At 37.2% G+C, this 26996-nt stretch overlaps 1 long non-coding RNA gene across 6 annotated transcripts in view; it reads right to left on the minus strand.

The window, feature by feature from the left end:
* LOC127433799 (uncharacterized) overlaps positions 1–26996 on the minus strand; it is a 74709-nt gene that overhangs the window by 26038 nt on the left and 21675 nt on the right. For 4 of the 6 annotated variants that reach the window (XR_007895937.1, XR_007895935.1, XR_007895934.1 and 1 more), the window contains exons 3-5: positions 20685–20808; positions 8053–8165; positions 4159–4220 (exon numbers count right to left, since the gene is read on the minus strand). This is a non-coding gene — a long non-coding RNA (uncharacterized LOC127433799). Of the gene's footprint in view, positions 1–47; positions 1429–4158; positions 4221–8052; positions 8166–17369; positions 17537–20684; positions 20809–26996 lie in introns of those variants that run through there. The other 2 variants (XR_007895939.1, XR_007895936.1) reach the window with 2 other exon arrangements.

Genomic DNA, 26996 nt, shown 5'->3' on the forward strand with positions numbered 1-26996 from the left:
AAGAAATTGCAACAGAAATATATTACAATTTAATAGTAAAATATAATATTCACTGTAGTAATATTAATAATAATAAATTATAATTAATAAATAATACTAATTAAGCAATATATTGTACTGAATAAAAGTTTGTTAAAAAAATGCAATGGTATGTTGAAAAATAATTTTATTATTTTTTACTTGTTAAAATATTTTAAAAGTTTTAAGAAATAATTTGATTGGACACCATTTTGATGATGAAATTAAATTAAACTTTAAAACATGGAATTCTGGAAAAATAATTATAAAAAAGGAAAAAAGGATTTGGGTAAAAATAAAACAGATTTCATTAGTGCCCTACTTAAAACACTTAAACAAGGCATACTTACTTCTGGAACAAAAATCTTAAATCTTTTAATTTATTATTTACGTTGGAATTTTACTTTAAATAGGCTAAAAGAGTATGTTCAATATTACATTACCATATTAGCATATTAGCATATAGCTTTGGTATCAAAATTGGTATCGAGAACCGTGAAATTTCCCTGTTATCGGTACTGACTACTGAAATTTTGGTATCGTGACAACACTATTTGTAACTGTACAATGATAATAAAGAGCTTGACTTGACTTTCTTTAAAATAAATGCCACTTGGTTTGATATTTTGAATCTAATGCAATGCCATTCATACATCTTTACATACATATCACTTTACAATAATATTAAATTTTTTAACATTAGTTGATGCATAGGTATCATAAATGAACTATAAACAATACTTTTACAGCATTTATTAACCTTTGTTAATGCTAGTTAATAAAATCACAATTTTTCATTGTTAGTTCATGTTGTTAGTTCATAGTGCATTAACTAATGTTAACATATACAACTTTTTATTTTAAAAATAAATAAAATTGATACATAAAAACATTTATTACTATATGTTCAAATTAACATTCATCAAGATTAATAAATGCTGTAAAAGTGTTGTTCATTGTTATATCATGTTAACTAATGTTGTTTACTAATGTTAACAAAAGGACCATTATTGTAAAGTGTTACCAGTGAGGCATAAGTATCCAAATACTTTTCGGGGTCAGTGTAGGTGCTCTTAACAGCAAGTGTGTAGAAGTTCTTGTAATTGAGAACATAGATTTTCTTCCTGGTTGCATCTCTCTTTCTCCATCTCTCTCATTCTTTCTCACACACACCCACTCATGTATTCCAAACAGTCCCTGTTATCATTATAGGATCTTTATGTGAAGTGGTGGTTTGTATGAAACACTCTGGGTGGGCATCATATCTGCAGATTAGAAGGACCACAGGCCACAGGCCAATGACAGAGGCGATGTCAAATCTACATGACTGAACCAAATCATCATCCTGCACCGTCAACAAAACCCAACTTTAGAATCCCCAATTGACTTGCAGAACTGGTGACAGAATCTCTAAAAACAATGACAACAAAAAACTAATTATAAAATAATAGTTCTGACAAATGGATGAGCCACATTTGAATCCGTTGTAAAATGCTGATAAATGCACACCTGTGACCACACATTCTTTATTAATGTGATATTTGATATAACTTGGTTGAAGAATGGTTTATTCAGGTCAGTATTATTAATAAATGTAACTACGTATTGAACCTTTCTGTCTTTTTTGTTATATTACTGTTGCCGCCATTTTATACAGTTAATGCAATGCAAGTCACTCGAGGCCGTGCGTTACAGTGATTTTACCACAGTAAAAGGAATGTTCTGGGTTCAATAAAGTTAGCTAAATCCACAGCATTTCTAGTGTACTGGTGATTACCACAACAAAAATATTTTCAACTCATTTATTTAAAATCGCAGTTACAGTTAGGCACTTACAATGGAAGTGAATGGGGCCAGTCCATTAACATTGAAATACACATTGTTTCCAAAGTATAGCCACAAGACATAAATATTATATGTGTAAACATGAGTTTAGTGTGACAAAATCTCTATTCTACATGATTAATCGCTTATAGGGTTTACTGTATTGTGTTGTCATGGCAACAAAGTTGTAATATTGGATATAACTTTACACTGATAAGTTAGTAAGCGATTTGTTTCAGACTAAAATCATGTTAACACCTATAATGTTTACATCTTGTGGCTATACTTTTGAAATAATGAGTATTTTAATGTTTATGTACTGGCTCTATTTAACTTCCATTGTAAGTACCTTAGTTTAACTGCAATTTTTTCTTAAATGAGGGACGAGTTGAAAATATTTTTTGTGGCAATCATTAATATGTCACAAATGCTATCGATTGAGCTTAACTTGCATTGAACCTGGAACATTCCTTTCAAGTGGTTTTAGGAATCTCCCCTTTAAAGGGACAGTTCACCCAGCAATTAACATTTCTCAATACTCGACCTCATGTTGTTACAAATCCCATAAAAAAAAACTATTTTCTTTCTTTTACTGAACACAAAAGGACATGTTAAACAGAATGTTAGCCTCAGTCCTGATTCACATTCATTGCATTTTTTTTCTATACAATGAACGTGAATGAGGCTAAAGGCCCCGATATACTTCCGGAGAAGTTCTTCTTCGTTCTTCGTTCAGGGGTAAAAAGAAGTTCAAAACAACCAAGCAACAGTATACTGTTTGCAAACATTCAGACAACTGCCACACCGCTGTGGGAGGCATTTAGAAGTACACTTAAATATGAGGATGCTACATGTAAAACCTAAACTAATGTGACATTAAAATCTGTTATCAATGAATTTATTCCTCATTCTATGAGCAGAATTCACATGAGGTCAGTAAAAGAAGTTGGTTTAACCACTTGATGATGATTTTAAGTAATATCTATGCAGTAGAAAATGTGCAATTTGTCTTGTACATTCTGAATTCACGATGCTAACATGCTATACGCGGTCATAATATGCGCCAAATACACTCTGTTATTGTTATTTATGATGATACTGATACTACTGCAAAGATGGGTGTATAAATGAGGGTTAATGTTCAGAATACAGACAAAAGAATAATGATAGAAATATCTCACTTTGGGCAGATGTGTGAATGGCTTTCACTGCAGATAGCACATGAGTGAAGCAGCATATAAAACAAAAGAGTGAATGGGCACTTAAGAGTATTTGAGTCGATTTGATTCCTTTTGTAGACTAATTAAACAAAAAAATGCACGACATCTTCTTGAAAAATGTCTCTACGCGAACGATTGTACAGATGTAGGTAAATTTGCACCAGCTCACTAATAACTGCATGGCGGTGTGTTCATGTTGACTAATCTTGACTGACTGAATGGGGTAAATGGGAATTAGCTGCCGGCCTCAAGGTAGATGGAGCTCCAGGTCATACCTACCGATGACGTGGACCAGTGGCAGTAAGGTGTTTAGCAGCCGGTACGAATTTTTCATAAAAGTTTGCACAGGCAAGCTATTACAAACCACTGAAACGGACTCAAAAACACTTTCATCTTGGCCAAATTTTGTTTTAAATTACCTCAAACCTGTTCTTTCGTCAATTTAGTATGAAGTATATCAGGGCCTTAACATTCTACCTAAGATCTCCAGTTTTGTTCTACGGAAGATTGAAAGTCATACAGGTTTGAAACAACATGAAGTTTTGTAAATGATGAATTGTAGTATAACCAATCACTGACAAAGTGATTTAGTCCAGTATTAAGCTTGACACACTGTCAATATAAGTCGATGTGTGAAACGTCTATATGTGGGCCTATAGCATCACAATGTCCCTTCCATGCAGGCCGAGGACCTGAAGACAAGATGATAGGTATTTTAAAGTAATGGACATAGTCTAGACCCCATGATGTCATTTTGGCCTCTAATCTACCAATGGCACTATTTTAAAGTACTAATTTTCACAGTCAAACTGTCATTTTGATGCTTTATGGGAACTGTAGGTTGATACCTTACAGACCATGTAAAAGGGTTTTCCCAGTCAGAGACCAGAAAACCGAACAAAGAAGCTCATTGGTACATTTGTCTAACTTGCTCTCCTTATTTTCATTTAACTCCTTTTCCGCTATACATCTAAGTAGTCCGCCCACCCTCTCTGACACACCAAAACCACAGACACTTGTTCATATATGTACACAATTTTGCCTTTCCATTTGCTCATGGGCACCCAGATATAAGTCAATATTTTCAATTACTCACCCAATGAGGGCCACCATCTGCTCCACTATGAGCTTGCTGAAGGTAATGATCACAAAGACTTTCTGCATGAGAGAGAGAGACAGAGACAGAGAAAGAGAGAGATACACTCCATCAGTTATCCATCTAGCCATGTGCTCATTGGGGAGTGGTCCTGGGTGATACATTCATAACCACATCTATTACCCCCTATAGACCCTCCAACCCAGAAAATGAGCAGGCAATGGTCAGCAGAAAGAGGGTTTTTTTTGTGATCAGAGGTTAAAAAACAACATGACACATCTCAGAGCCAACAGACATGGGAGAGGCTATATACAGATGGCGTGAGTCTAACAGGGCCTAGGGCTATGGCTAATATGCTGAAGGGGAGGGGGGTAGTGTGAAAAGAAAAAACAAAAACATTTTTGAAAACCAGACTGGAAGTATACCAGGATCAAAGATAGCTCCTGTCCAGTCTAGATCCTGCTGACTCACAAGCCCTGATCAGGGTGATAAAAGGCAGGATGGGTGGCGTGGGTGTGGGGGGTCTGGTTTTGTTGGCTGGTGGCGGGTGGAACTCAACTAGTTTGAACTAACTCATTATGGTTTTTTTCTTGTTTTTTTTCTGCAGTTTCCTTTACCAATCGTGTCTGAGTTGCATAAACACCCTTCATAACGTCTGTGGCCTATGTGATCACATCTGGACGCCCTTTGCATGAGCTTTATAGTTTTAATGCTGTGTCATAATTTGTGCAGTTAAATTTAGCAGGGCCGCATTAAGATATCTGGGGCCCCCGGGGCTTACCGTTTTGCTGGGCCCTGCCAGTCGTCAGACAAGAGGCGAAATGTTGTCACTCTATGGCCATGCACTACACGGATGGGTTTAACTGTTGCACACCGTCTCTGTGTTTACATCAGCATCTCCCGCTGAATGCGTTTACATGCATGTCCTCCTGTGAGCGAAGACTGTGGAGAATACGGTGGCGGATGCCGTGACTGGGCCCCCCCTCATGGGAGTTCGGGGCCCCGCTGCAGCCGCGGGCCCCGGGGCTTAAGCCCCGGTAAGCCCGTGCGTTACTACGTCCCAGAAATTTACCATGCACATAATTGTTTTTTCAACATCTATAAATGATATTTTAAGAACGTTGAGTTTGTGGCATCCACAGGCCACCTTTTATCATTTTCAATTATTTGAGGGATTTGTGGAAATTGTATACTGCACATAATGCAGTTTGTAATTCAGACAGAATGTTTTGTAATAGAGCAGAATTGTTTAATTGTCTACAATTTAAGTTAATTTCATTATTATATCATTGTAATTTACTTACATCTGTAATTAATGATTTTTTTTTATTTATTTGCTTGCCATTAATATTAATATGCAATAAAAATATTAATTAATGTTTAAAAAAAAAAAATTGCTTTTAAATTCTAAATGGAATGTTGACCAGTGTCACATTCTTACCAACACCTTTTTACACCGGACGCGAGCGGCGTGTCGCGTCGAATCAAAAGCATATCTTTCCTATTCACTGGAAGCGTCCGTTGCGGCGCGTCGCGTAGTGCTGACGCGCTGCAGAGCTACTCCAGCCATTTTTTTTTCGAGCTCACAGCTGATTGGTCCGTGCTATCTGCGCGCCATTTGGAATGTTCACTTCGACGCTTTCAGTGTAGACAGCTTCAAGCCGTTGCGTCGTGTCACGTCAACGGCCTCATCCGCTGTAGTCAGGATGTAAGATCTGTCAGTACGTAAATGTTTTTTTCATATCCAAACATTAATGGCCCTATATCTTTTCTCTTATATCCAATCCCAATACATACTAAAACATAACTGACAAAATACTAATGGTAAAACACCAGTATGAACGAATGAACTCAGTTAAAGTAAAAACCTTTTCAGAACAGGTCACTGTGAAATAAAAGACAACATTTGAGACCTGTGTGTCACTAAGTAGCTATACAAAAATATTGTGTATCTGAACACCTGATCCAGAGGTGAGGTATGGCACTGAAAAGACCTTTCATTTCAGATGTATGACTAACACAGACAATTTCACACACTTTGTCCCTCTCTCACACACACAAGTTCACACTCTCAACTCCTCTTCATCAACTTAAACATCAGTTCACACACTCCTTGTCTCAATCTCTTGCACACACGCATAGCCTACTACAACTTTAACATAACAGTCACAAGAGCTCACATCTATTTTGATCTCTATATTGTCTTTTTTAAGCTTAGCACATAAAACCTAGTAGATTTGTTTAGAACTTAAACAATTCAAGCTTGAGAAAGCATTTTTTGTACAGATACTTTCACTTTTCTGTGTTTAAGATATAAAATAGCAAAACGTTTTCACTCCCAAGGTGTCAAAGACTGACTCTTGTGCAAGAGCCCAGCGCGGTTGAAAATAGTGAACCCTATAAGGGAATAGTAAGTCTGTGTGGCGTTGCGATGTGCTTGACTTTTTTTCTTCTGCTGAACACAAAGATTTTTAGAAGAATATCTCAGCTCTGTAGGTCCATACAATGAAAGTGAATGGTGACTAAAACTTTGAAGCTCCATAAAGCACATTAAGGCAGCATAAAAGTAATCCACATGACTCCAGTCATTTAACCAATGTCTTCTGAAGCGATCCAATTGGTCTTAGGTGGGAACAGACCAAAATATAACACAATAAATCTGGACATCTGTAGTCTCTAGGCACAATCATAATTTCAAGCTTGATTACACTTTCTATTGCTTGATGTGTGAGCAGAGCGCTAGATGCCGCTAGGAAGTGCAATCAAGCTTGAAATCATGATCGCCAAGGAGACTACAGATTTATTGTGAAAAAGGAGTTATATGTTGGTCTGTTCTCACCCAAAACCGATCACTATTATGCTGCCTTTATGTGCTTTTTGGAGCTTCAAAGTTTTGGTCACCATTCACTTGCATTGTATGGACCTACAGAGCAGAGATATTCTTCTTAAAATCTTCATTTGTGTTCAGCAGAAGAAAGAAAGTCAAACACATCAGGGATGGCATGAGGGTGAGTAAACAATGAGAGAATTTTCATTTATGGGTGAACTATCCCTTTAATACTTCTCATTTTGAACCATTTACAACTCAGGAAGAACAGAAAAAATATAGATAATATACATATAAATCAACTGTTGTGAGGAGTATACACAGCATAATATACTGAAGTTCAGTTTGATTTCCTAAATCTAAACTACATCCAGTCTTCCAAAGACACAGCAAAACTACTGTAAGTGTGTGTTTCAGCATATAATTTGATACATCTGAGTATGGAATGAATGTTAGAACATCTAAAACAAGACACTACCACAGCTGCAACTTTCACAAAATGGAGGCGGATAAAACACAAAATGGCCGCCTCTCATTATACTTTAGAGTCACAGTTGATCTGAATGGTCCTTTTGGCATCTTAACATCCTTTTCATATACAATAAAGATAAATATACCTCATATTTAGGGTTATGTACAGTATGTACCCAAATATATGCTGTATGTATGGATGCATATAACATAAGGACATATATGAGATGTTTATTGAATGCTCATTTGTTTGTACATATGCAACACCCATAGACTTGTATTATTATGTATTTCTACCTCTTATTTATTTATCTTTATTTGCATGAAACACAAAAGGACTTCTTTCCAATTCTATTCTCTAATTTAATGTCTGCCACAAATCAGCAACTGTCAAGTCGATTTCCTCGTAATACTAATCTTACCTGGCCGTTAAAAACAGTTTTGATTCTGATTCAGATATATAAAATCTCAAATATAAAGCCTATATATTTAGGTTGTGGATACATTCACCAAAGCATATAAAATAATTTGTTTTCTATTAGGGCATCCACATCTCTTTTGTATGTTTTTCTATATGCATGTGTGTCTTTACTCACCTGAATGTGCATCTTTACCAATATCTTCCTTGTCAAAATGAAAATAAAGTCCAGAAATGGTTTGGGAAATGTCCAAGGGTGATCCTTGGCAGGTCAAATTAGGGATTTGGGATCTGAAATATACAGAAAGATCATAAAGCTGTAAGAAAGCATGAGAAAAACACTTTAAATTGCTTTGTTCTAAAAAGCATTGTCTTTCAATTTTAATGCAATAAATGCAATTGTGGTAAAATAGATCAGCTATCATTCATTATATTCAGGAAAATTAAGAACAAGTGCATGAGGAACAGCAGTCCGTTTCCACAAAAATGTAGCTCTGAATAAAACTATGTCTCATTGTCAAACAGTGACATATTCTCGTGATTACTAATAACCTGATGAAATCTCTTCTAATGTTCAGAACATTTACAGAGACTATTCCTGAACAATTGTTTGATTTGCAAACTTCGTTCTTTGAGAAAGTTCTACAGAAAAAAAAAAAAGAGTTGAAAAAGAAAATTGCGAAAGCTATCAGAAAATTAAGAGTTATTATTTACATTATTTATTACATCTAAATGTAGAATGAGTGTCAGAAAATGAATAGTCAGACACTGAATTAACTACCACTCCCTGTAACCCTGCCGAAATACACAACAGGATATTTAAACCATAACTTTTATGTAGATTAACAAAGACATAACACAAATGTATTAATTACAAGAGTATAATTGTATTTTTAAAAGTTGATATGTTATTCATTTGATGGGTTTAATATTCTCTAATATTTAAAGATTTAATATGGGTAAACTAACACACATGAGAGATGAAAAGAGGAAAAACATATAAAAAAAACTGAGCTTTTCACATTTAAAGAAACAACAATAAGAGCACATAAAAATAATTATTTCTCAATTGTCTAGAGAAATTTGGAGAAAAGGACATAAAAAGCTTATTCTTTATAACATATATATATTTTTTTAATAAAAGACCTCACACACACTTTGATCTTTGCAGAGTAAAACAAATTAGCACCATTTCAAGGTTTCAGAGATCTCCAAAAATGTTTTAACTTCTAGTACAAATTATTTATTACTAATAGAGATGTATATTAATTATGGGAATACAAAGATAAATATGACAGTAACGAAAGCCCTAACAATAAATTATAATACACTGCTTTCAGTTCGACATAAGAACTGTTTAATTAGGAGTTTAGTTCAATGCTTTTGTATATTTCATGAAATATATTGTAGGTTTATTTAATAATACATCAAACCCCTATGTTGTAATACATATTTATTCAATTAACCTCTTTTGCCTAAACCCTAGATAAAAGTGAGACAAATGTACAATACACTTGAAAATGAGAAAAAAGAAAACTGTCTGACTGCTTGTTAACGAAATGTTTCTAATAGTTCATGATTTCATGCTTCGGTTTTTAAAAACAAACAGATAAAAACATATCTGAGTGATGAATATTATTTTTTTGGATCATATTTGGATTCGTGCCTAAATTATAGTAAAGGCACATTTTGACACTGAGCTGAATTTGGGTATTTATTTATCTTAGTAGTTTAGTTAGATATTTTAATACCGTTTATAATCACTCTAAAATTCTGCTTTTACCATGCTTGATTTTAAAACACTTTTAATTGTTTTATCACAGTAATTATTTACATCTTTCACTACCTTGCTGTCTATGAGAAGTCACAAAATCATTTAATGCATTTAACAAATCATCTCATTTGGCAATTTCTTATTCTGAAATGGAATTTGGGAGGATTCTGTTACCTTAAAGTGCTGCCACATATTCTGTGAAGATTTGAAATAATCATATGGTTTGAAAAACTACACAGTTAAGATGTGCAATACATAAAACAAAAAGAAGTCAGAATTAATTGTTCTTGTTGTAACAAATAGAACAGATCAAATGATCTTAAGGATTAGGAATCAAAAGAAGAGCAAAGTAACTTTAAATGGAAGATTTGGGCAGATTTGATCCAGCATAAAAATTATGAAAGCATTTAAAGCTTTGAGAAGAATGGATGACACTGCTTGTTTTGCACAGGCATGTTCTTAGAATGTCAAAGGTTTGCAATATTGATCTATTTTGTTATTTTTTTGCCTGATCACTGCCCTATGATTAGAAGTCATTTCTGCATGATTAGAATCAGAGAGAGAGAGAGAGAGAGAGAGGGAGAGAGAGAGAGAGAGAGAGAGAGAGACAAAGAGATGGTCTGTGTTTACTTAATGGCAAGTAGTTAAACTACACTAATTACATTAACTTACTGTTCCGTGTCAGACTGGTTAGAGGAAGAACTGGATTGCTAAATCATTTTTAAATAAGTTGCTTCTAAGAACAAAAGAGTTTATTTAGCTAAATACTGTTTTTTTTTTTTTTTTTTTTTTTTTTTTTTGGAGGAATATTTTTTTTCCAAGGCATATACTGTAGAATGTGTATGTATCTTACCTTCAAATTCCTATCTAGTGTTCTACACTAAAGACTATTCTTACAAAACATTTTTCAAATGTTAAACCCTTACCAGAAAGATCCACGAAACCTCTGAATGACACTTTTTAAATTCCATTTGAATCGGAACAGTTGGAGGGCAAGACCAAGCGCCAAGGTAATTCCTGTGAGTCACAGAATCCTTGAAATATCTGAAGGTTTATTCCTGACTATCTCACAAAAGGCTCTTTTACCAAAATGACATGAATTTTCCTGCTTATGCCTTTGCTGGGAGTGGGTGGTAAAGAAGCACTATAGAATGAAAAAAGAGAGAAGACAATGGCAGATTCTTATGAAAAGATATGAATGTGGAATATTTCAAATATTTAATATTTTTGATTTGTTTAATTTGTTTGGGCTTCATGAGGAATTTACATGGATGAGCAAACCAGGTAAATATTACTGATGCATATGGTTAGTGAGTTTAAGTAAGCAGAATTTGTAGTATTTGTTGTTGTAATGACTGTTTTAATAGCACATGCATTATCTTAACATTTATTAAACAAAGGAACTAGTTTAAATAATTATAAGGGTATTTAAATGGATGCTTTCATTAATAACTAAATGACAACAAATTTTATAAATATTATTTGACCTCTTTTTGCAATTTAAAGTCATTAGAAATACACTCAAGATTAGCCTCTCCTAGAAATGCATTTAATAATTCTTTTTCAAATATTAAGCTTTCACTATTTTTTCATGATCAATGCATATGTTTTTAAATCAAATATTTTTTTTTCTGTTAAGTGCATATACATATATTGCTGTAATTACATTGTATGATCGAAAATAAATGTTAAATGCCCACCAATCATAAAGAGGAGCAGGGCTACTGGCAGGTGGCAAATACAATTAATATATTGATCACATGGGCCAGTGAGATCATCTTTAATTCATTTACAGTACATAGGCTCAGAATGCTTTTTCCTGCCAGAGATAAAAGTACTTTAGCACAGAATTTAACAGTTGAGGGGCATGGGAAGGGATTTTACGAAATCAAGCCTAATATGGACATTAAAAGGATCCAAGAAATGCTGGCAGGGGAGAGAAGGGAGGGGAGATGGGTACCAGCCAGAACATCTGTGTTATGATTGGACAACCATGAAAATTTCAAATTTGCTCTGTCCAATCAAAATGTCTATTTGGACACTTAGCAACAGCACATTTCATTCCATTGCTTTTTTTTTGTTGCTTTTTTTATTCTCTATAGATTCATCTGTTCATTTTTGAAACCAGACATAAAAATGGCTGCTCAAAATGTCAAGTTGGTAAGAGAGGAATGTCTTTTGTTCAGAGTATTCTGGATCGGCTTTAAACCACAAGATGAAAGCATCAGATTAAAGAGTGACACGGGAGGCATTCATGCCCATCCTTGTTACAAACACATCATTCTCCTCGAAGCTGTGAATCAGTTTCAAACGGTCACAAGCAGGACTGTAGCAAGGAATTCTGGGCCCCCTGACTGTACATTGCTCTGGGCCCCTTTCATATGAAAAATATAGTTTAAAATTTGTCGTGGGCACCCCTGGACCTGTGTGCCCCTAAAATAGTTACCACCTTTCACCCCATTAGCTACGACCCTGGTCACAAGAAACTGCTGAGTAATGTCAAGACTAAACCGCTGCATTCACGTCCAGTCACAAGCTCTCTCATTTGTCTTCAAAGGCATCTTTCAGTTCCAGACATCTGTTTACAGGATTCACTCGTCACCCATCTACCTCACCCACCAAAATGACAGTAAAATGCGCTCATATTCTAAATATTAGCAACTAAATACAATGGACCCCCAACAATCACTCATTTATAGTGACTGAATATTATTTTGGGGAATGTTGTATTCCGTGTGTAGCTGACTAATTCTTACTAGCCATTTATGTGGCGGTACAGGCTAACTTTAACCTAGACGACAGCGCAGAATACCGATGAGAGCTAAATCAAGCAACTATGTCAGAGTTTTATAGACATGCAATTTTGACTTTGTGACGTATTCATAATTCTAGTGGGAAGTTTTCCTGTCTAACCACAACAGTGCCTATCTGACATGACAAATAAATAACCAAGCTACGTTTTTTTGTTTTGCTTGTTCTTTTTATTTCTTTTTTCGACTTTTTCTCATACACATGGAAAATTACCATTTGGCACAACTTTCAGCCACCACTGTCTCCCGCATTTACCAGCTCAGATCCTGCAGTCCCTGGGGGCAGGGTTTACCAGCAATTACATTTAAGAGATCTCGTCAAAGGTGCGCCTTCAGTAAAACCATGGGAGACAGTCTCAGCTCTCTCTGATATGTCTCCAGCACTATTCAGCACTTTTTTTCTCTATGTCTTTGATTTCTGTCATCATCATGTTTCTATTTTGTCTTTGGGGGCGGGTGTTCCATTTTCAGTAGAGAAATTTAGAGGGCATATAATTGTATAGAAGCCATTTTTTGAAACTTATATTTAGCTTATTTTAGGACATGAATTTACAGGAAAAGCCTGAAAGCTCCACTCAAGCATTTGTGTTAAATCATTTTTACCCCAAAATGGTGTTCCTAGTAAATATATTTGTGGGTCATGACCGACTTTTGTTACAAAAGAGATGACGAAGACTGACGCGTATAAGACTTTCCTAATCCATAACCACACCTAATAATGTTCTTCTTTCCACACCACATTTAAAAGTTGCTGCTAACACACACCGGCTTCCCTAGAGTCCCCTTACGTCAATAGCACCTTAGTAACAATGGCAACATTCCTATACATAAACCATTTACATATACCTGAAACCAGCTAATGGCACACTCAAAAGGACAGTTTACCCAAAAATTTTAATTCTCTCATCATTTACTCATCCTCATGACATCCCAGATGTGTATGACTTTCTTTCTTCTGCAGAACACAAACAAAGATTTTAAGAAGAATATTTCAGCTCTGTAGGTCCATACAATGCAAGTGAATGGTGACCAGAACTTTGAAACTCCAAAAACGACATAAAGGCAGCATAAAAGTAATCTAAAAGACTCCAGTGGTACAATCCATATCTTCAGAAGCAATGTGATAAGTGTGGGTGAGAAACAGATAAATATTTAAGTCCTTTTTTACTATAAATCTCCACTTTCACTTTTACTTTCAAAATGTGAAAGTGGAGATTTATATTAAAAAAAGTCAAAGTAATACATAAGACTCCAGTGGTTAAATCCACATGATTTAGTAACATGATAAGTGTGGGTGTGAAACAGATAAATAATAAGTCCCTTTTTTTTAAATTTTTTTTTTTTTTTACTATAAATATCCACTTTGACATTTTGAAAGTAAAAGAGAAAGTGGAGATTTATGGTAAAAAATACTTAAATATTAATCTGTTTCTCACCCACACTTATCATATCTCTTCAGAAGACATGGATTAAATCACTGGAGTTTCTTGGATTACTTTTATGCTGACTTTATGTGCTTTTTGGGGCATTCACTTGCATTGTATTGACCTACAGAGCTGAAATATTCTTCTAAAAATCGTTGTTTGTGTTCATCAGAAGAAAGAAAGTCATACACATCTGGGATGGCACGAGGGTGAGCACATGATGAGTTAATTATCATTTTTGGATAAACTATCCTTTTAATAACTATATTTATTTTTATTTTGTTTATAATGGTTAATTGCTTCGCTAATAGATTTAGATGAGGTAACTGGGAAGTTATTTTTGCATTGAGTAGGTTTCCGTTTTAATTGACCTGGAATGTTTATTTGTCTGTGGAGCAAGTGAGTTTGCAAAAGCAAATATTGCTGATGATCTAATTCGATCTGGAAAATCAGACTGCCAGCTGGGAGGAAGACGTAATCAGGTCAAAACTGTTTTTTTCTTCCTGGATGATTATTGCTTTCTTTTTTCTGAATGAAGCCCTTTAACACAGGCACCAAGACAAATCTTTGGCACACATGCCACCAAAATCAACGTCCATTATGTGAAGTGCTCATAGATACACACTCACTCTCTCTCTCTCTCTCTCTCTCTCTCTCTCTCTCTCTCTCTCTCTCTCTCTATGGTGTAGCACAGGAAGTGATTAAGGGTGCCTGACGTAATTGCACCCAGAAACCGTTTCAGGGAGGGGAAAAAATTCAAATCTATCTATCACAAGAAGAAAAAAAAAAGTGCGTTCTGAAGTCCACGTTGACAAATTCTTTAACAAGCTGTGGTCAAAGGGAAGCTGGTTGAAGACTGACTCAGCCCCTCCTTTCAAGCAGTTTACTGGAAACTTGGGGGGAGGCAGGGGGAGGAGGGAGTTTCAGAGAAGTCACATGACCTGTAAGGGCTGGGCTAACCACAGCTCCGGGAGGAGGAGGAGTAGGAGGAGGAGGAGAGGAATCAGGGTGAGGGGGCGGCAGATACACGCCCTTCCCAGGCACAGATGCCTTTGAATCGGGTTACGTACTCGACTGCCTGGGAGTTGGCAGTGGAGAATTCACAGACTTCCTAACCCTTTCAGTGCTGGAAAAAAATTATAAATTAAACTAATGTTGGTATTTTTAACAGCTAGAACAATAGAAACAAGGAAGTAACTTTGTTTTTGTTTTTTTTTTGTTTTGTTTTTTTTACTTTTTCTTTTTTTTGCTTTGCTATTAACACGTTATAAATAGAGAAAATACAGTTACACTTACAGTGCTCATGTTGTTGTAATATTAATTAACCACATGCACTTAGTGTGCAGTTATTTTGTGGCGCTGCTTGTACTTAAATATTGTTATTGCTACCACTACTATAGTTACATGTAATTCACGTAATAGCCTACAGACAATATAAAATAAAGTGTTGCTGATAATTCACACAAGAATGTCAGTATGTACTGGAACAAGGAGAAAAAATAAGAATGATGGCATTTTAGTGACTAAAACACAGCTGTTAGTGACTAAAAACGAATGCAGCTGATGATGGTCAGTCGAGCAGCTTCGTGCCAGTCTGGCTGTGTGCAGTTACACACGTGCAAAGTGTCTGCTGCTCTGTAGAAACCAACATGACGACACAGACCCATTGACATACAATCACGTGCCCTTGACCTTTGAGCAAGGAAAGTCTGAAAACCAGTCTTTAACAGAGTGCTTCTTATGCCACCACAGATGTCATACAGACACGTACACATACAGAGACACACAAATACCCATTTAACAGTTTCCTGTTCTCCAAAACTGGGAAAACTGAAAAAAGTAGAGCTCTGCATTGAAAAATACTTTTTGAAAATATTCACATTTTTACAACACTATTTTGGATATTGTCCTGGACAAATGTAGTTGCCTACACAAAAAACTAAAAATATAAATAAAAACTAAAAAAAATAAAAAAATAAAAGTACAAAAATAACTAAAATCAGCTTTTCAAATCCGCATCGGAGAAAAGTATCGAGTCGGATCGCTTCATCTTCACTTTGTTCGCAACGTTAGGAGGATGATTTCTAAGAGCCAAATGGACAAATGAGAGAGTTCTTCAGTATATTTAAAAAGCCACAGAAGTAGAAAGGATGCCGTCTTCAGTCACTGACGATATGAAGCTCAGTTTGCATAGCTGAGAAGAGAGGTGCAAGACGAGAACATTTTGGGGAAATCAAGCTTCAGTCTGCACAGAGAGATGCTGTGATCCAAGCGTGAATGTCAGAATGACCAAACAGCGACAGAGAGGGAGAGAGAGCAAGAGAGCGAAAAAGAGAGAGAGAAGACTGTGATAGGAGAGTATAACAGAGAGCGAGAAAGAGAGCAAGCAAGAGCAAACAGTGAAAAAAGAGACACATCGCATCTTGAAACTGTCAGGCACTCGTCTAGTTTAAGCTCTGTTTAATTTTGCCTCGGAAATTGTAACCCCACCCCTGAGCATGGGCATGTCAGCTTCCTTAAAGTATTTCATATTAAGTACCCTTATCACTCAAAAAAATGATTTTTGTAGGTTGTTCAGATTACTTAATTAAAATGAGCTAAAGCAACACAATTCTAGAACATTTTGTCACAGCTTGATTTCATTGTGTTCTATCCATTTAAATTAGTAAAATTTAAGTTTACTTAATCCATTTGAGTTTGGTCTACATAAATACTTTTTGTAGCATTGACAAAACTGGGCAGAGGATTTCCATTTCCCAGCATGCTTTGCACAGGACTGGATGGGGTGAACAAATGCCGAAATTAAGTGTTATTTTATACATTTCTAAGCAAGATAATAATAGGAGGAGATTTGTTAATGTTTAATGTTCTGTTATATTGGTATTTCTAAAGAGAGCCTGTTATGCAGGAGTTTTGGGTGTTACCACCGTGGTGAAGAATGGCGCTCGTAGTAAGGTTGAGGATGGACTTTCATTTTCAAAAGATGTTTGATTAGAGTGCTGCTTAGCTCTATAAACAGTTGCTATCAAATTGACAGTGCACCAGTGTGACAAGGTCTCTGACTTTCTTCTCAAGGAGGCAGTGAGGGTCGGGTAAATGTTCAACACAAGTCTTTTATTTTACACACTTTCTCGGCTAACACAACAAGGCTCTTTTAAATCCCTCTCAGCTCTCACTGCAAACACAAACAGATGTTAGATATAATTTCCCACAGGTGTCAATCCTTACCGTTCTTCCTCTGCCGGCCTCACTCTCCACAGATGTCACTTTATCTCCCGGTGCAAATTCCCGTTGCCGAGTACCCCTAACCAAAGCCGGCTTTGACGTTCTTGAGCCTGGAGCAAATTCTCCTGTGTTAATTGCCCCAGTGTGTGGAGTTTTACCGGCTTTTATCCAAAGCCTCGGATTGAACCAGGCTTTGATGAATGGAGGTTTGCTTATAACCTGAATCCACCAAGGCTTGATTATTAACCCCCTTAATACTCACAGGAATCTGGTATGCTCCTACTCAATCGGGGGCGGCCTGTGGCACATCGGGGACCTGGACCAATGTCTCCACTTCCATCGTGGGGAAACAGTCCTGGAAATGCCAGGATCCCCACAGCTCCAGCAGACTGTCCCAGACTCCACACCCACGGCAGCGGATTCACCAGCCTGTGGGGGAGAGCGGAGGGGGGTTAGGGGAAACAGGTGGGTTGAACGGCCCACGGGAATGGAGAACCGGTTTTGGAGTTGAATTTCCTGTTTCTGGGGAATAGGAACATGATGAGGGGAAGGAGAGGGAAAGAGAGGAGAGAGAGAGAGAGAGAAAGTGAGAGAGAGAGAGAGAGAAGAGGGCTTGCCGGCCCCCGAATACGCCGCCATATGGTCCTCTGCCAGCTGGATCGCCTCATCCAGCAATGCCGGGCAGTGGCACTGGACCCATTCCACCGTCCCTTTTGGTAGTTGGTTGATCGGCTGCTCCAGCACCACCAGGTCGACTACGGCTGCAGCGTCTCATTCTGCTGCCAGCAGCCACCGACAGAGCTGTTGGACAAAGGCAAAAGGGCGGCCTAGCTCGCCAAGCGTCAGCGAGCGGAAGCGCAGGCGATGCTGCTCTGTGTTGTGGCCGACCCGTTGCAAGATGGCACATTTCAAGTCCTGATACCCCAGGAGGTTGGCGATGGCTAGTTGTTGGGCTGCCAATTGCACTTCTCCTGACAGCATAGAGCGGCAGCAGGGGGACCACCCACTGGGACTCTGGCCATCCCACTGCTTCCGCCACACGCTCAAACAGCTCCACGAACGCCTCCGGGTCGTCCTCTGGCCCCAATTTGGTGAGCATGAAGTGGATCACAGAGGGGGCGGCGGCCGAGGTCGTGCCAGTGGAAGCCCCCTTGGGTATCAAGCTCCGTAGCACCTGCCGGTCCTCTGGTTGAGCTTGAAGGATGACCTGGAATCGCTGCTCCTGTTCCTGGCGCTGCTCAAGCAGAGCTTTACGTTGTGTTTGGTGGATGCTGGCAAGGGTCTCGATCAGATCGGCTAAGGGCGAGGACTCCACGATGGCATAACTTCCTCCAAATCCCAGGTTTTGACACCACTGTGACAAGGTCTTTGACTTTCTTCTCCAGGAGGAAGCGAGGGCCGGGTAAACGTTCAACACAAGTCTTTTATTTTACACACTTTCTCGGCTAACACAACAAGGTTTGCTTTTCAGCACAACACAAAACACACAGAACACTTTGCTGCATCTCTCTCTCTCTCTCTCTCTCTCTCTCTCTCTCTCTCTCTCTCTCTCTCTCTCTGGCAGACTGGACTGCTCTTTTATATCCCTCTCAGCTCTCACTGCAAACATAAACAGCTGTTAGAGATAATTTCCCACAGGTGTCAGTCCTTACTGTTCTTCCTCTCGTGGCCTTGCTCTCCACAGATGTCGCTCGGCCATGCCCCCATCACCATAACCAATTTCATTGTTAGTGTATAAATGACTAATACACTATATATGAGCTGCACATTATAGGGCAGACTTATTTGTGTTTTGGGTGTCTAAACAATACCAGACTTGTCTTGGTGTAAACATATCAGGACCAGTGATGTAAAACTCACACCAAAGTTAACATTGAGCTTATAGACACAAAAACGTATTGGTACACTTGGTGGAAACTGCACATTTAAATTTGAGCATTAATGTTGAGGTAATCACAGAGAGCTTTTTTTGTAAGTGAAACAATTGACTGTTAGGCTGCAGAGTAATTCAGAAACAAAATGACCACATGACAAATGAGTCACGATGCGTACTTCCATCAGTGACGGTTTGAGGTTAACAACTGATATAAAGTTTCCCTGTATGTCTGACATGATTAGAAACTTCCTATTCACGAGAAAGACTGCTTTAGAAAGACATTAATCTGTCATAACACTTATCTGAAGACACACACACACACACTTTCAACTACTGGTTGCTTCAAGAGAACTTTTAGGGTGGGTGGAAAACTTTCTCAATAAATGAGGAATCATTTTAAGTAAATGCAAGTCGTCTTAAACTTTGCTTGGCTAAATCATTATATAGCATGAAAATGAAGGTTTGGACCATTTTAGACAATCTATTAATAAAATAAAATTAGTGTTTTATTATATTGGTGAACAATAATAAAATCTGAGCATGAGTTTGTTTGAAACCAGACTCCAGAACAGTTGGTTATGTTTACGAGTGGATGAGGCTATTGTGGTAAAACTGCTCTTAGTGCATTTACATGCATGTTCTTACACCGATTATGCTTAATAAGCCGACAACATGTGTGGCCATGTAAACACATTAAACGGCTTTCTTAATCGGTGTGAGAATAAACCGATCAGCACATGTCAATTACCCTGCTTTCACGTTTGCATGTAAACACCTTTACTGGTTTATTCAGTGTGCGCAAGTGTTGTGCGCATGACTCTTCATGGTTTGACGTCAAAAGCAGAGAATAACTTGATTATTTAAAGTCTCATGTAAATGCGGTATTCTTGCATTGTCAAATTTTTTACATAAGCTGATTTTTGGGAGTTATGAGCGCATTGGTGTGCATGTAAACTAGCTCATTTATTATTACAGTCCCGTGACAATGGGGCAACTATTATATGCAGATTAATCAGAAGAATAAAGCATGTGATACGTTTCAGTATAGTAATGCATGTAAATGGTGAGTAGAAATCCACTTATTGTCCTACATGACTATTATGGGATTGTAAAAGAGTGAAGACTGCTTGTATAACAATGCATTGTAAAATGTGGATGCCAGGTTGTTCCAGAATAGATAGGTGAAATGAAAAGGTGAGAGGAAAGAGAGGTAAATCAGGGCTCAACAACAAGGATCAACCGATATGAGAGAGTTTCGGGCCAGTTGATGGAACTGTCACTTCATTTGCTGATCTTGCAAGTAAACTGAAGCATTTGATTTACTGGGATGTTTTGAACATTGATATTGCGAACAGTGCTGACTTAACTGGCTTATATAAGTGAGGTTTTGAAATTGCGATAATTGCTTGTGATAGTTTTGGAAGCATCTTAAAGAATAGGCTGAACATTTTTAATTGATCAGTAATTTTTGCATAGTTTCCAGCAATAGAGAGTCATAAAGTTCCAGTATCACTATTTCCAGCTATTATTGCAAATTGAAAACCTAGTAAATTGGTTCTAAATTGTTTTTTTTTGTGAAGAAAACTTTCACTGAAAAATATAAACACTGTTTATTTTACTTTTTACCCAACCAGGCCAGAAAAAATCCTAACTGTTGAGCCCTGTAAATAAATGACAGATGACCCATCTGTACTTTCTTACCATTTTTATGGGGAATATCTTCACAAAACTCCTAATATTCTTCATCATCTGTGCTCGTCCACAACAACTTTGCTGTCCAAGCCATGAAGCATGCCAGGAGCTTCAATGTTGCTGTTCCTGCATCCTGTGAACACACACACCAAACTTCATAAATTGAGTGTAATTGAGACTGTGCATATAACTGCATAAAAGAGGGATGAACATGGGAGACTGAATGTCTCTAAAAAAAGAAATGGGACTGCCGTTTATCCTTTTAATTCCATATCAAATGGATGCCAAGCACCAAATCATCTACAAAAGTTGTAATTGCTCTGAAGGCTCATACTGTGAAATAACTAAGGGGCTGTTCAGACAGGACCAGTTTTTGCAAAAAAAAAAAAAAAAAAAAAAATATATATATATATATCGATCTAGAAATTCTTATGATTTTTAAATCGAGAGTCATTAGTGTTGGTCAATGCTCGATTTAAAATGCTAAAAATTGGATGAATGCAATTGAATCGCAAAAACACTGTCGGTTAAGCCATTAACTGATTAGGCAGCAAGTCAGCTGCCTACATTTTAAAGTGCAGCCTTTGCGTGGCCACTACTGACATAAAATGCTGTCATTGTGGTGAAATCATGCAATTTTTATAGTAAAATATGGATTACGCTTGGATCTAAAATATTTTAGCAGCATATTGTGCTCTGTTGTATTCCAAGAAGCTTACAGTGCATCAGGAAAGTATTCACAGCGCTTCACTTTTTCCACATTTTGTTATGTTACAGCCTTATTCCAAAATGGATTAAATTCATATTTTCCTCAAAATCCTACAAACAATACCCCATAATGACAACGTGAAAATAGTTTGTTTGAAATCTTTGCAAATTTATTAAAAATAAAAAACGAAAAAAATCACATGTACATAAGTATTCACAGCCTTTGCCATGACACTCAAAATTGAGCTCAGGTGCATCCTGTTTCCACTGATCATCCTTGAGATGTTTCTACAACTTGATTGGAGTCCACCGGTGGTAAATTCAGTTGATTGGACATGATTTGGAAAGGCACACACCTGTCTATATAAGGTCCCACAGTTAACAGTGCATGTCAGAGCACAAACCAAGCCATGAAGTCCAAGGAATTGTCTGTAGACCTCCGAGACAGGATTGTATTGAGGCTCAGATCTGGGGAAGGGTACAGAAAAATTTCTGCAGCATTGAAGGTCCCAATGAGCACAGTTGCCTCCATTATCCGTAAATGAAAGATGTTTGGAACCACCAGGACTCTTCCTAGAGCTGGCCGCCCGGCCAAACTGAGCGATCGGGGGAGAAGGGCCTTAGTCAGGGAGGTGACCAAGAACCCGATGCACAAACCACTCTGACAGAGGTCCAGCGTTTCTCTGTGGAGAGAGGAGAACCTTCCAGAAGAACAACCATCTCTGCAGCACTCCACCAATCAGGCCTGTATGGTAGAGTGGCCAGACGGAAGCCACTCCTCAGTAAAAGGCACATGACAGCCCGCCTGGAGTTTGCCAAAAGGCACCTGAAGGACTCTCAGACCATGAGAAACAAAGATTGAACTCTTTGGCCTGAATGGCAAGCGTCATGTCTGGAGGAAACCATGCAACGCTCATCACCTGGCCAATACCATCCCTACAGTGAAGCATGGTCGTGGCAGCATCATGCTGTGGGGATGTTTTTCAGTGGCAGGAACTGGGAGACTAGTCAGGATCGAGGGAAAGATGAATGCAGCAATGTACAGAGACATCCTTGATGAAAACCTGCTCCAGAGTGCTCTGGACCTCAGACAGGGGCGAAGGTTCATCTTCCAACAGGACAACGACCCTAAGCACACAGCCTAGATAACAAAGGAGTGGCTCCGGGACAACTCTGTGAATGTCCTTGAGTGGCCCAGCCAGAGCCCAGACTTGAATCCGATTGAACATCTCTGGAGAGATCTGAAAACGACTGTGTACCGACGCTCCCCATCCAACCTGATGGAGCTTGAGAGGTCCTGCAAAAAAGAATGGGAGAAACTGCCCAAAAATAGGTGTGCCAAGCTTGTAGCATCATACTCAAAAAGACTTGAGGCTGTAATTGGTGCCAAAGGTGCTTCAACAAAGTATTGAGCAAAGGCTGTGAATACTTATGTACATGTGATTTTTTTTTTCTTTTTTTTTTTTTCTTTTTTTCTTTTTAATAAATTTGCAAAGAATTCAAACAAACTTCTTTCAAGTTGTCATTATGGGGTTTTGTTTGTAGAATTGAGGAAAATAATTAATTTAATCCATTTTGGAATTAGGCTGTAACATAACAAAATGTGGAAAAAGTGAAGCGCTGTGAATACTTTCCGGATGCACTGTATATGTAAATGTATTTAATGTGTTTTCTTTCACGCTGCTTTTGGTGCAGTAAAATATCTTAAGTGTTTTTTTCTTTCTTTTTCTTGCCTAAGACATAAGGGGAGTATTTTAAGAATCCAGTAAATGCATTTAAAAAAAATGCAGAATCAAATCATTAATCGAATTTCATTGTGAATCGAACTGAATCATTCTAAATTTAAAAAAAATAATTTTGAATAGAATCGAAAACATATGAATCGATTAGCTTTCAACCCAAAGATTCACACCCCTAGTAACAATACAATGCTTAATTTACATTTTCCAAACAAAGCCTTCGACAGTATAAAGATAGAAATATACTAAAATAGCACCAATTCAAGTAACATTAAATGTTTCCCAAAGTCTAAGCAAGAGGTTGACTAATTGAAAAAACTAGTCCCCACATAGGTTGCAATTTCATTGCAATAGGTATTAAATCTCTTAAACTCTCATCCTCCACAACATAAATCTGCCAGTAGACTATGGCTATCCACTTTGTTACAGCAATCGTAAAGCTGAGTTCATGATTCACGTCAGGGCATCAACGGCAGCATCAAGAGCCGCTTTGAACTCCACATGAAAAGCGCTTGCAGACAAAAACATCTCATTCTGCGTTTTGGTGATATTTAAGACTTGACGTGCTTCTGTGGTAATTAAAATGCACCTTACATAGGCTGAAAAATATTGATTTCTATTTCAAGTCCCATCTGGGATTGTTTCATACATCAGATAGCATTAAGAGATCCTTTCTCCATCATTTTATCACTGACACGGGAGCACTGTTGTGTGTGTGTGTTATGAAGTATGCGTCAGTGTAATGACTCCGGGTGGACACATCGACACATCGCAAAGATTCTGCTCTTTCAACAAGTGTTATGCTGGTTTATTAACAGTAAATGGGTTAATCGTGATTAAGAACAATTATCGTGTTAATGCATGCGATTAATGAAAAATGTTTAACGCATACATTTTCTTAATCGCAATTAACACATTTTCTTTTAAAAATCAAGTGTTTTAGAAATAAAGTATTTTTCAGCCTATGTAAGGTGCATTAAAATTATCACAGAAGCACGCCAAGAAATTCTGACAGCTCTAGAAACCACACAATTCACATCTAGGGCGACCAGAAGACAATGACAAAAAAATCTTAAGCTTAAATGTTATGAGCAATTAGGCATAAGTGTATAAGAAATAATCTGAACCTTTATACTATATAAATATGCTGGTCATGAAAATAATTAAATACATGATCAACTACAAAATTAAAGAATCAAATTAAGACAAGATGCATGCTACAGTTACATGCAGTAACTAATTAAGACAATGCAATTGATTTCACTTGGCTCATTCAAGAGTGTGTGAATTATTCAACGAGAGACTAAAGTGTTAAGTTCACATTTCGGAGTGTATGTCAGAGGTGTATTAGGATTTAGGCAGAGGTGAGAGAAGTTTAGCGCAGGGAGCTGCATGGAGAAAATTATCTCACTGAAATCAAATTGTGTAAATGAGCAATTCTTTAGTTACTCTCTGCTTTTTTCTCATAACAGAAAAATACTGAAGTGCAGAAATGTCACTTTAAAACTCTTATTTATAGTAATCAAACTAGCTAAGACTAATTATCGGGACAACAGATGACCCGAATGTAACTCTGTCGGGCTTGTAAAACTGGGGCTGTCTGGTCAACCTATTAGAATCAGGCCATTTATATATATATATATATATATATATATATATATATATATATATATATATTTTTTTTTTTTTTTTGCAAAATCCATTCATCACTCAACCAACACTTTCTTTCCTGTTCATGAGAGCCACATTATTTTAGATCGTTTAATCCTCTAAAAAGTAAGAGCATTGGTCTGTGAAATATCAAATTATTACAGCAAAAACGTTGGCGAAAGTTTGGAGGAGTTTCTCCTATCTCTCGCTGTTGTCAGGCTGACATTAATAGGTCTATTATTTAATCTGGACATCCTGTCTCTTCAAAACAACTGGCTTTGATGGTGACCAACACTGCATTACTCAAAAAGCAGTTGGCCCTAATCTCCTGGGCAGCTGTCCCATTCAATGGCACTTGGTAGGAGGTGTTTGGTTAGAATGAGAGTGTCATTCGGTGCGTTTGTGTGTGTGTCCCACCTGCCCCTTGGGTGGGGAGAGTGGAAAGCCCAATAATATCTACAGGGGGTTAGCAGGGTGGCACAGGAACAGATGAGCTCAGCAGGATAGAGTTCTACTCTCCCTAATACACTGCCGCTAAAATAGATGGGTGTGTCAATGCTTGTTGTGTGTTTGTGTGTCACACCCTAAAGTAAACTATCACTAACTGTTCAGGGGCAACTTAACTTTCACATATTTAAACAGACAAGAGCACATGATGACTCTAAGACATTATAGATATTACAGTTTCATTTTCTGTTAATGCATGGTTTTCTGTAAAGCTGCTTTGAAACAATGTGTGTTGTGAAAAGCGCTATACAAATAAAAATGACTTGACTCGACTTGACATGAGTTTGTGTATGTGCTATGAGTGATCTGTGTTTCAGCTTGCTAATGTGCCCTCCACCATAATAGCTCCTGCCAATGATGGCACTAAACACAAAAGTTATGACACTGCCAGTCTCATGGGACTGGGCGCAGCTTGGCAGACAGTCTGGCACTGCCAGGTGTTTTGATTAAGCCCAGATTGCTTGCTTTACTGAAATGAAAGCATCACAGGTTAGGCAAAACCTAAGAATGTAAGGGATTAGATAACTGCGTTTTTAAGTACTTGGAATACAACCAAAATATGGTTTAGGAAAATCAATGAAAACCATTTGCATTTAAACTAGAGATGCACTGATACAAAATGTGTGTGTCAATACAAATATCTGATTATTTAGACCAACATCTGCCAATAATGATATAGATCGGTATTTTATTCTACTGTACCTTTTTTGAAATCGCTCATACTTAATTACACAAATTTGAAAGAAATTTAAATAATAACTTTATTCTCTGTATCTCTACATGTCTTCCATGTTTCAGAGTAACTGGTCTCAGTTATAAACAAAACACTGAAACAAAAGTAACATTATTAACTCATATTAACATTCATAGCTCATGACATGTTTTTCTGCCTCTTTTTGACAGGAAAAAATCAACAGGAATTTATTGATGGTTTTTAAACAATTGGCCGACATCCAGTTATAGTGCATATATTTGCTTTTATCAGGCAATACCAGAGTTCGGACGATACAGCGGTGCGTCTCTAATTTAAACTCCTCTGAATGTATTTAAATATACTTTGTGATTGTTACATCAACATCTTTTTATTAACCTCAAAGTGTCAAAACTTTGTTTTATAGGCATTTTGACCTTTTTTAGACAGGGCTGTATAGAACGAAAGGAAAGTGGAGGGAGAGAGAGGGCAAATGGCACATGATGCAGTCTGGATTCGAACCTGTGTCACATGAAAACATGCGCCTACAGCTCTGACAAACATAATACAGTGGCAAGAAAAAGTATGTGAACCCTTTAATTACCTGCATTAATGCATAAATTTGTCTTAGAATCTGGATTGATCTTCAACTAAGTTACAATAATGAACAAGCACAATCTATTTGAACTAATAACACCCAAATTATTATATTGCTCTTGAACAAACTGAAAACATCATACAGACATTCACAGTATAGGTTGAAAAAAGAATTTGTTATAAAATGTATTAAATCCAAGGGTTCACTTACTTTTTCCACAGCACTGTGAATGTTTAATGAGATGTGTTCAGTAAAGACATGAATGATTATAATTATTTGTGTGTTGTTAGCTTAAGCACATTCTGTTTGTCTATACTTGTGACTTTGATGAAGATGAGATCACATTTGATGGCCAGTTAATGCAGAAAACCAGCTAATTCCAAAGGGTTCACATACTTTTTCTTCAGTAAAATATGCTGTAGTGTATA

Source organism: Myxocyprinus asiaticus, chromosome 43, assembly GCF_019703515.2.
Source record: "Myxocyprinus asiaticus isolate MX2 ecotype Aquarium Trade chromosome 43, UBuf_Myxa_2, whole genome shotgun sequence".
In the NCBI taxonomy this organism is placed as follows: domain Eukaryota; kingdom Metazoa; phylum Chordata; class Actinopteri; order Cypriniformes; family Catostomidae; genus Myxocyprinus; species Myxocyprinus asiaticus.